This window comes from Mixophyes fleayi, chromosome 4 (genome assembly GCF_038048845.1).
Source record: "Mixophyes fleayi isolate aMixFle1 chromosome 4, aMixFle1.hap1, whole genome shotgun sequence".
NCBI classification, from domain to species: Eukaryota; Metazoa; Chordata; class Amphibia; order Anura; family Limnodynastidae; genus Mixophyes; species Mixophyes fleayi.
The window spans coordinates 163,335,172-163,347,448 of record NC_134405.1 but is presented as its reverse complement, the minus strand read 5'-3'; the positions used below and the strand labels follow the sequence as shown (position 1 = coordinate 163,347,448).

Here is a 12,277-nt window from a genome sequence, read left to right as displayed (position 1 = left end):
TTATTTAACCTTTTCTTTTACCATAAGTTTTACAACAACAAATTTGATTGGTCTAAACATTTGAGACTTATTAGCAGCGGTGGGAAAATATGTTCCATATGGATGGGGTTGCTCTATATCTCTCCAGATCTCTAGTTACCTAGAAGGCTCTTATGCAGAGGCCATTATTATATTCCAGTATTTGCAACCTTTACTTGTGATTTGCGAGAGAGATATATATATATATATATATATATATATATATATATTTTTTTATATATTTCATGTATGTTTATAATATTGTTGATATTATTACATTTGGTGTTTTTCTTAACTAGTGATACACTGACAGTTAATTTTATATAGTTCTTATTACGTATCGATTTTTTTTATTGATGTGAAATTTGTGTTTTTTATTTTATATTTACCATTAGTAGTGTTTTATAGTTTTCAGTTCCACTAGGCACATACACATCAGCAAAGATATAGAATAAAAAGTGCTAAAAAATATCAGACTTATCGTTGCAATGGGGCCATCAACAATAAATGAGACCCCTAAGCCCTTCTCATAAAATTGCTGGGCAATCTAAATTCATATTTATAACCCTAAATTCTTAGGGTTTCACAGAACCTGTAACTTACTAATATTCTTTAGTATGTTGCGAAATCTCAAACCATATATTGGGCTCTCTACATTCACATAATTAAACCAGGATCATTTTGACATTTCTTAATACTGTCACATCTAGGCCCAATTGTGCAGGGTTTGATTATTCAATAGGATGACTATGCTGCAGCCCAATGGGAAAGTCTTTTGTGCGGGGTGGGGTGGGGGCAAAATTGTGACAGGGAGAGGCATAAACTGAAATTCATTTTAATCCATAAGAGAATCGTTGTTCTCCAAAATAAAAGAAAACATGAAAGAAAAATGTAGTAAGGTTTTTACCATGATGTATTCCCATGGTAAAGGCTAAAGGTAATGAGTTCTCCTCATTACAAGTAAATTTAGCTGAACAATGTTTATTGATATGCAGTACACCATCCATGACATCTAAAGTGATTTTGATGATCTGTATTAAAATGATAATTTACTAAATATTACCACATTATTCATACTACTTATGTTATTTTTATATTGCAACCACCTATAACAAGTTGCCATTTTTAAAAGGAATGATCAAAATGTTATTTTCAAAATGTTATAAGACATGAAACAAAGCTGAATTTAGCTGTTTATATTACTAGAAAAAGGCTGGATTTTTAATAAGTAGCTTACCATCAATAGTAACAATAACCAGGGCCGGTGCCAGGTTTCACAGCACCCTAGGCAATACTTCAGCCTACCGCTCCTGCTTGCCCGAAAACCATCTTCTCAGCCACTCACATACACTTGACTTTTGAAAATAAATGAATACAAAATCTGCATTTATTGTTTAGAAACAAACACAGGATATGTAGAGAGGAGTTTCCATTCTATGCAACCAGGGTGGACATGACCATCACATAAAGGGAGTTGCTATAATTTTATACAGTGCTAGGCTTCCCTACAACCCCTTCCTATACCAATTAAATAAACAGGCAATGCTGCGTACGCTACTATTAGATGCACGTAGTTTACTCTTCACTAGCAGAGCACTGTGAAGCAGGCCAAACCTCCCAACTGTCCTTGCAGGGGGTACAAAGTCCTGACTGAGCAAAACAAGCAAACCCAAAATCAGGACTGCCCCACCAGAATCAGGACAGTTGGCAGACTGTCCTGCTTTCTCCTACCTGTTCTTGAAGCTTTCCCTACCTGCGGCTGCTGGTGGCTTAAACTCAGTTGCTGCTTGTCTGGATCCTGGGATGTTGTTACCCTGTTTGGGAAAAAAGGATAGGTACATGAATTATGGAAAGTTTAGCAATGAGAGAACCCTCTGGGCCTCCCTCCCCCAAATCAAGAGCACCCAAGTTTAATAATTAGGCCTCCCTCCCTGCAAGCAGCCCAGACCTTAAATTAATATAATTCCCATTTCATAAATAGACCTATTTCTCCAAACAGCCCTGACATTAAAATAATAGAATTTCCATTTAATAAATTGACCTATTTCCATCCCAAATAGTCCCCACCTTTAATAAGTAGTATTCACATTTAATAAATAGCCCTTTTTCTCTACAAACTCTGCCCCCAATTAATAGCCCCCAAATCATCCCAGCACTGTACATTTATAGTCCCAAATTAAATAGGCACCACCATGACAACACTTCTATATTAAATACCCCCAAATAAATAGCCCCTACTCACAAATTAATAGTTCCCACCCACCATTAAATGATTAACCCCCTGCAATGTGGAAACATAATACCTAATTTTTCATTGTTTTTACCATTAAATAGCAATGTAATGTATAATTGCATACAGTAAGTACTTAAATAAAATATCAGAAACACTCACTGAGACATTAAACATTGCAGAAATACAAAACTTGTTTTATAACATGTAGCTATATTTTGATTTGAGCAGCATCAACCTACTATTAAATTAATAGCCCAGGCCTTTATCCCAAAACATTAATAGTCCTCCCTGACACTTACCTTCTTCCATGTGGATGTCAGCAGGTAAGAGTATCCACGCCTGTCTGACCCTGCAGCCCACCATAGTTTAATTTTGCCTCGTCTGGGGCGGAGCTTATCGGGTGGCAGGGGCGGAGCTTATCGGCTCGTGGCTAGTGCTGCTGAGAATGTCAGCCTGACATTGTAAGTACGGCTGTAACTAACACAGCGGCAGCTTTAGATGTTGCTATGGTTAAGAGCCGCGGCTGCCGTCTGCATGGAGTTCAATGACCAATCAATGCCTGCTCAATGCCCGATGGCTGCCTCAGTGGCGCCCCGCAAGTCCTGGCGCCCTAGGCAGCTGCCTAAAGCTGCCTAATGGTAGCGCCGGGCCTGACTATAACACCTATAGATTCTATAGACACTGAAAGGAGAACCTCCGCAATGGCAATGTTTGATAGAAAGACCCCCATCCAGTAGGACCATAGCGGTCTTTTCCCAGGCAACTGCCAAACATGAATGTGAATGGGGATGGGGATGAACACAGGTTGTTAATGGCAGCCAGTTGGACAGCTACCACAGTGCTCAGGCAAAAACCGTGGATAGCCTGTCTTCAGCACCACACAAATCCACAGTATTGTGTACAGAATACCTCTGTGGAGAAAGACATTAGAGAACAACCGCCTCAGTTCTACTACTTGGGGGGGGGTTCTCTTTTGAATTGTGTGTTAAAATGTGAATGATGCAGCTATTAAACTATGAAAACATATCCATAATGGGAAACCATGCTGACATTTTGCCTCTTCTAGTTTTAGGGTTATATACAAATAAAATAACTTTTATACATGTGTATGTACAAGAGCCTACTCCATTTTAGTTGCACAGGTATTAACATAATTTGAAATTGTATATCTTTTTAAACTTTCTCAATAGTCTGTGCACTATAATATTCCAACAAAACATTTGAACTGGCCATAACCTTTAGAAAGCTTCAGTTGTTTTCATTAGGCGAGCTTGTTTCCAAATAAAGGGCAAAGCTCTACTAATGTAGCTGGCAACATATTACATTGATTAGTCACTCCTTGTTTAATACATTGCTGCATGCACTGTTCCTGAGATATGTAACTCTGTGGGAATTTAATAGTGTGCAGATTTCTCTGCCAGCAATTCAATGTTTCAGCTTCCATAAACCATGGCAAAACATCAGACAATTAAACACTTTCAGACTTTACTAGGTTTATTGGATGTTATTTGCTTAAAAACCTTACATGGGCAGACTGGAAATGATCATGTTAATTTATCAGATTTAAAAAATCACACAGTGATTGCTATTCTGTCTTGGAACAATAAAAGATGTCTCTTAATGAAACATGGTATACCCCTATTTTATGGAAAAAGTACACGTGTTTTAATTCAGTACTAAACTGTGCATGGCGGTGGTGGGCAACAGGAGGCCCTAGGCCTCCGAATCTTCACCTGTGGCCTCCAGCCCATTCCTACTGTTTTATTGTCAGGTTTCTTTGTTATATCTTGTAACACTTGTTTACAATCCCTGCTGCTAAGTTATTATTGATAGGTATCTTTTTTTTTTTCTTCTTTGATTAAATGTATCCTTTTTAATTTGTTACTGAGATTAAGGGAAATGTGCGGCCCTTTTGAGGGTTGAAGGGTTGCACCATGCAGCCCCCGAGGTGTATCAGGTTGCCCATCACCATACCTTCCAACATTTAGAATCACAAAATCGGGACAAAATATGTCTGCCCAAACCCCGCCCATAATTGTGCACAGTTATGTATGGTGCAAACCACTTTGGTTAAGCACGCCCCTTTTGAATTTGGATGTCTTTATAAAATCTGGACTGTTGGGAGGCGTGCATCACTGGTGTATGGTGATATCTACCACTTGGGAGTTGCTCAGCTTGGTATAGCTGCGGCAGCTTTACCTCATGCCTTCGTTTTGAGTTGTGCCTCATTGTGTAATGTTCAAAATAGTTAACATTCAACCCTCTAGTAAGTTGGTGCCATCATCCAATCAGCTTGCTGTCAAAAAAGTTGAATAAATTCAGCCACTTGGCCATTACAAACGCACAGTGATGTATCAGGGATATTTTCTTTTCTGATACCCACTGCAGGCCAGCTGTTAGAGTTGAAGGGAGTTCCTGTGAAAATTGAGTCCTGGGTAGAATTATTCTTTAAAATGAATACAATGAATCACACTAGAGCACTTGTGTTTAGTGGATGTTTTTGGTACTATTTAAATGCAGTTGAACAGTCATCCAAAAAAATTTGCAATCATATGTTGTTATACAGACAGTCATTCCTCATAGCATTTAGAGCTAGATTTACTAAGCTGCGGGTTTGAAAAAGTGGGGATTTGCCCCTTCTAACAAATTTGATGAGTTTGAGACATTTGTGGACCTCACGAAATTTATAAGAAAAATAACATTGAAAAAATTCTTTAAAAGGAATGCTAAAGAAAAAACAGAAGAAAAGGAAATAAATCCATTTAGACCAAAATCTATTTTTTCCCCTCTTATTGTAAGGGCCATTGGGTAGAAACTTTTGAGAATCTAGTCAAGGAAGATCTCAACAAAATCAAGATAAGGAAAAGAAAAAAGGATTAAATTTAAATAGGAAAGAACGAGATGCCCTGAAGGACCTTAAAGAGAATAAAAAGATTATTATAAAACCTGCGGATAAGGGGGGTAGTGTGGTGATTCAAAGTGTTGATCAATATCACCAAGAAGTTATGAGACAATTAGGAGATAAAAGCACTTATAAGATCTTGAGGATAGATCCATCAGTACCGATATCAAAAAAACTTCAGACCTGGTTGGATTTGAATATCAGTAAAGGAATTATATCGAAAGATATTAAGGAATTTATAATTGTCCCTAATCCCTCCATCCCGGTCTTTTATACCTTACCAAAGATCCATAAGGATCCTATATGCCCTCCCCGAAGACCTATTGTGGCAGGGACGGAGTCGATCACATTCAATTTATCCCAATATATAGACCATCACCTCCAAATATTCATGAGGTTTATTCCATCAAACCTGAGGGACACGATGGATTTGTTAAATAAATTAGAACATATTGTATGGCAGGAGAACTACACGTTAGTGACTGCGGACGTGAGATCTCTGTACACTATTATTGAACATAATCAAAGACTGACAGCAGTTGAGTACTATTTGAATCAGTCAGAGATGGAAAAAGGACTAAAAGAATTTATTTTGGAGGGAATATTGTTTATACTAAGTAACAATTTTTTCTGGTATTCAGGAGATTATTATTTACAGTTAAAAGGAACGGCCATGGGGACCAGATTCGCCCCCTGCTATGCCAATATGTTTAGGGGTGGTGGGAGGAACATCAAGTTGCTAAGGACCCCACTGCGGGGGCGAATCTGGTCTCATGGCATTGTTTAATAGATGATATATTTTTTATTTGGAAAGGGGATTCATCTTCTTTGAAAGATTTCTGTGATTCATTGAATAAAAATCCCTATAACATTAATTTGACCTTTGATACCAGTAAGCAAGAAATACACTTTTTTGGATTTGTGTATATATATATATATATATATATATATATATATATATATATATATATATATAGAAGAAGGGAGAATACATACTAAGAATTACAATAAACCATCTGATTCTAATTCTTTTATCCCTATAAACAGCAACCACTATGAGAAGGGGTTAGAGAGTATCCCCATAGGGCAATTCCAGAGGATGAGACGTAATTGCACACAAGTGGGAGTATATAAACAACAAACCCAAATTCTTAAGACCCATTTGGTTGCTAAAGGATATAAAGAAAAAAAGTAAGATCTGGTTATTGAGAAGGTCCAAAATATGGATAGAGATAAACTCCTTATACCAAAATCTAAAGAGAATAATAGAAAAGATATCAAAAAAGATTTGGGTATACCATTCATCACTAAATTCAATCCTGACTACAAAGAGGTGGAAAAAATAGTGAGAAGACACTGGCCCATTTTGAGAAAAGATGGGGACTAAGAAGAAGTGATATTAGAACGTCCACGCTTTATATATAGAAAAGCTCCAACATTAAGAGATATTCTAGTGAAAAGTGTAGTTTCTAAACCACAGAATACATTGAATAAATCCAAAGGCTTCTTCAGATGCGGCACATGTATTGCTTGTAAGAATGTGAAATCAAAAACCACCAAATGGGTAGAAATAAAATCTAACATCACGGGTGAAATATATAAGATCAATGACTTCATTACATGCAATACAAATAATTGTATCTATTTGGTAGAGTGTGAATGTAATAAGCAGTATATAGGAAGAACGGGCCGTAAACTGAGAGAACGCTGGGCAGAACACGTGAGGAATATTAAAAAAGGGTATGAATTACACTCCCTGTCACTACATTGCAAAAATTAACATAAATGCAGTGTTTCCTCTATAAAGTATTTTTGTGGTTTTAAAAAAATCTGGGGGGATTGGAGAAAAAAAGAATCAAAAGAAGAATTCTCTAAAATGGAAATTAAATTTATTCATTCCATGGACACACTGGCCCCAAAAGATCTAAACTCTGATTTTGAAATCAAGTGGTTTTTATAATAGGGAAAAGAAAAATGTGTTGTTTAAAATTCCTAAGGATTCTCCATATTTTGGTGAGATTGAGGAGGAGAATGTTCAGGGATTTCTAGTATCTACCAAAGAGAAATGTTTTATGCTGTATGTTTTAAGACATTTAGTTATGTATTTGGATTTAAGGCATTTCATTTAGTAGAGGTATTTTTAAGATTTATGATTTTATTACTTTAGGCATGCATGAAAGATTTCAGGATTGCTGCAGTCGAATGTATGTTTATTTTATTTGTATTTTTTGTCCATAATGGAATATGCAGATGTATTATATGTTTTTAATTTAATCGGATGGGAGATTGATACATGCTTGAAAGAAAATCAGTCTTAGACATTTCCGGATTAACCCGAGTGAAAATGGGTTGCCATGGTGATCATATGTAAATCCGGAAGCATATGATTGGTTGTGAAGTTCTTTAAGTATCGCCCGGAGCTTTGTCACCATATTGCCTTGATAAAGATTCATTGGAATTGAAACGCGTCGGTAGGAGGCGGTGACTGAGAGCAGGAACACACGCTGAACATATGCTTAATTGTTGTGGACTCGTTCCCGAGTGTTTGGAGCATGTGGTGTTGAAACAGCCGGCTATCCGATCTGTGGAGAGGGACAAAAGGTTTCCCTACATGCCCATTAACATCTTACACAGGGTAAGGGTCCAACCTTATCAGTTATGTCTGGTGTTTTTCTCCTATGGAATTTCGCTCATGTTTTAACAGTGATTGAAGTGTTTTATACCTATTAAATATTTGTTATTGGGATAATGCACCACCTGTAGCATTTTCTTCTTTTTGGGATATACCATCAAGAAATATATATATATATATATATATATATATATATATATATATATATATATATATAGAGAGAGAGAGAGAGAACAAACTTGACATCATTGAAGATATCCCCGTACACACATCATTTTTGAACAGAGATCTCCTTTATGTAAGTCTGAAATTAAGAAGGGAGTGGATTGAATACACGTGGTGGTGATAAGTAATCAATGCCACTGAGGTGTTTAAAGGTGCTGGATTAGTTTTAATCATATATGCAACAGATTCTGATAAGTGTTTCTTTATCCATTCTTTATGTACATCGGTGGAACACAATATCTGGATTCATAAGATCAATGTATGGATTGATTGATCTATTGATTTTAAGTATTCAGGAGCACGGAAATTTCATCTTTTCTGGACAGCATGACTTTAAATCTATAAATACATGTATGAATATACCCATTTGATTTATACATTGATGCAATGTTTAATATGTATTAGATCATTAGCGCCTATTCTATTTCACTAATATTTTATGTTACATTAAAAGTTCATGTTTTTTACATATCCAAAATAATATACACATTTTTATCATTTGTATTGCTAGTATAATGTCACACAATTCATTTTGCGTCTCGCCCTTCGTTTGTCTAAAGTTGGAACTGTCTTCATTGAGGGAAGTGTTAAGGCTAAAGGCTACTTAGATAAACTTTTAGAACAAGTCAAGATAGAGGTCTTCACCTTTAGCAGACACGTTTCTCGTAGAACTGGTTATGTTCCGAGGTACTCGGATGCCCCCAGGACTTCATTCTAGAGTAGTAAAAGTTTATTAAAGGTAAGGTAAGAGTGGAGGGCAACCGGAATACAGGAGGCAGATACAAGGGACAGTCCAAAGGTCGTGGGTCAGTAGCAAACAGGGTAATCCAAAAGACAGGCAGAGGTCAAGGGCAATCCACTTTCAAGCAGGGTCCAAAAACAAGCCAAAGGTCACAAGAATCAGGTCAATAATGCAGAGAATCCACAGGAACAAAAGCTGGTCAGCAAAATACAGGGCTGCCATTAAAAACTGTGGCCCCCATCCTATCACAGTAACTATTCCCCTCCGCTCATCCCATCACAGTAAATGTCCCCCCTCTTCTATCATAACATGGTTGCACATCTAAAAATCCCTTTCACCAAGCACAGTTTGCTATTTTAATGCACAATGCCAAAGTAGTAATACCACTCACATGGACATTGTTTATAGTTTACATCTAGAAAGTCTTTTGCATGAATGAAATGCTTCTCCTAGCATCACAAAATTGGGGCATATTTTTCACACTCTAAAACAGCCGCCATTTGATATATACACTGACATTTACAAGTCTTGTAGAAAAAAAAGTGATGAAAAAACTGGCAAAAAATCATGTACAATGCACAGTGATGAAGTCCCAGCACTACGTGCTCCTAGCTTATCAGTGCCTGGGAGCCGCTGCATCACGGAGGCAAAGGGGGCCAGTTGGTCAGACTAAGGGGCATGGACAGTCCTGGGAGCCCGGACAGATGGAGCGGCCCCTTAGTCTGTCCAGGCCCCTTACAGCTTTATCAGCTATGCCCGCCCGATGGCGGCCCTAGCAAAATGTGCAGCACACACATGACGCAATAACCGGCAGGGAGGCTAAGCCCTACTTGCCTTATATACCCAAACTATCCGTTCAGGAGACAGGAATTCAATGTGCCATAATTAGCCACAGGAGGTTGCTTAAATAATGGGAGCCTGATGCGCATGCGTCTGGCTGTGCACATCTGCCGGTACTCGGCACAGAATGAATGGAAGAATGTCCCAACCATTGTCTAGGTGATGGCTGTGACGAAGATACCAGATGTGACGTTCCGGCTGTTGTCATGACAGCCGAGACGCCGATCACCAAATGGAACAGAGCTGCTGCGGCTCCTAACAGGAAGATTACTGTCTGTGGCTTCTGTCAAATTTAAGAATTTTCCACCTTGCTCTCCAAATCAGGGCCCTGGTTTTCTGTGCAGAGGGCTAAGCCAACAGGACAGGCAACCATGTTAAGCAGGATCTTCACAGCCATAGGATATGAAAGGCTGAAGCCACAAGACAAATAATCAGACAGAAGGCCTCCAAAGGGCAGAAAGCTAAAGCCGAAGGATGGATGGAACAGGGACAATGGCAAGCTCTGAATGAGCGCCGGTTTTATATAACGAGGAGCCCTTACTATGGACTTGACAAGCTTGATAAATACAAGGCAACAGGTTTCATACCAATACACATGCAGGATCCACACGTTAAGCAGAAGATTGCAAATGCAGTCAGAGAGAGTTTAGGTCCCAGCAGATTATGATAGATTGGATAGAAAACAAACATTAAAAAGTACCACAGAAACAGCAGGTATTTCCAGACTAGTGGAGATACAGTACTCTTGTTCAAACTCTGATTCAGCTACAACTTATGTAGACCTTTCTGATGCAATTGTGCTCTCAGCCTGCTTGAACTAATGCATTTACACTTCTCAACCAAATTTATCTCCTGTGTCTTTTTTCCACATTTGTCACGCTCTAAACGGCAAATGAACTTGGCCCATTCGTTCTAGTGTCCCAATAGTTTCGAAGATAGATGCACACACTAAACCTATTACTGTATTAGACTACAGACAATGAATCTTACTCCGGAACCATTGATAATTTCAGCTTCAGTTTGATGTGAGTATAAGGCCAACTTATTATTATTGTTTCATTAGATTATAGGGTTTTTCTTCTGCTTATATTCAACATTCTCCCCTTTTACACAGTTTATTGTATTGTCATGCTGCCAGGATGCTTTACTGAGGCGAAAAGAACACAAGACTTCAGGCTATACTATGGCCACACTATGTTTATTAGGCAGACATAGAACTAAAGTACAGACATGGTTTTACAGTCGTAAATGTGCAAAATACAATTAATAGGAGAAAAAAATGTGATTTGAGTGCATTTTAATAGTTTTACACTCTCCTTTCAGTCACTGGCCATTGTCTCTTATTTTTCAGATGTTTATCATTTAAAATAGTAATGTACAGCAATTCAAGCAAAGTATGTATCATATTCTGTTGCAGTATGTTAAACTCTCTTGGACAGCATGATATTTACCAGTATTTATCACTACAAAAAATATTGGGGGATGGTTTGTAATAATAGAAAAGAAAGAGATATATCTGAGAGTCAACTTCAATGCTCATTTAATGTTTCACAGCTGGAATAAATTTATTTGAGAAAAATAGGGCAAAGGATGTGGCGCGTCAAGCTCACACTGTATGTGGGTGGTGCCAGAATAGAGCAACGTTCTCTACATCATTATGCTTGGTGTTACTTGCTTGTCTCACATAAACTTGAGGGAGGCAACCTATGGCTTTCAGGTTGAAACTACAACTCCCTGCATGTCTTGCCAGCCTCTTGCAGAGAGATTGAAAACATGATCTTACACGGCTCCAGAACAGGCAAAGAAATTCCGTCTGTTAAAATGCTAGGCTATATAGCCTCAGTGAATGCCCAGTCCAATCACTCTTACTCATTTAAATAAACACGTGCGATTCTATGCCATTTCAGGCACCTATGTGTATGCATCTGCAAAGATGCCATCTTCTCGCATACAACAAAACACCAAAGCATGAAAACAATGATGTCACAAATGCAGAAAGTGGTCTTTGTCCTGCACAGTACTGTATGCACATAATATAACTGCCCCCCCCCCCATGTCTTTTCAGGATTGGTGGTCAATTTAAAAAAAACTTATTTACCTTTTGGGGAATTTAAACAAGAGTTCAATTTGATTTATATTGTTTTACATTTCATTATATTATTGCTGGGTGGTTTAGTATGTTTAATTATCAAAGACTGTGAACAACCAATATTCATGATATTTATGGTTGTATCTATATATCATACTCTCATCATACTATTGCCACTAGTATTGTGGCAGAAATATTGTCATTGCTATTTTATTTGAATCTTGATATTTGTTTAATAGGAAAAGTGAATGGGAAATAATAGTCTGACTCATTGCACAATGTACCTATAAGGCAAAACATGTTTGTATATGCAGCAGAGTCCAGAATCTTTAAATATCATATGACTTACCATATGACTTAATTGGAATGTGATCTAAAAATGAAAATGTCAAGCATTCTTCATCACACGAGTAATAGACAAGCACCAATTGTTGTGGGTTGCCTACTGTCCGCACTTATGGAAAAACTGAGATTTCATTTAGCCTTCTATATATTTGGTATTCTGAAGAATGAAACAGTGACCCATTCAAATTAAATGGAACCAGCAAACAGTGCTGAGTGAAGTTTAATTGTAAGTGTGTACTTTCTTTATATTT

General features: G+C 37.6%; 1 protein-coding gene across 3 annotated transcripts in view; it reads left to right on the top strand.

Moving 5' to 3' along the window:
• Positions 1-12,277, top strand: part of CCDC146 (coiled-coil domain containing 146) — a 165,922-nt gene that overhangs the window by 64,513 nt on the left and 89,132 nt on the right. The window lies entirely within an intron of this gene.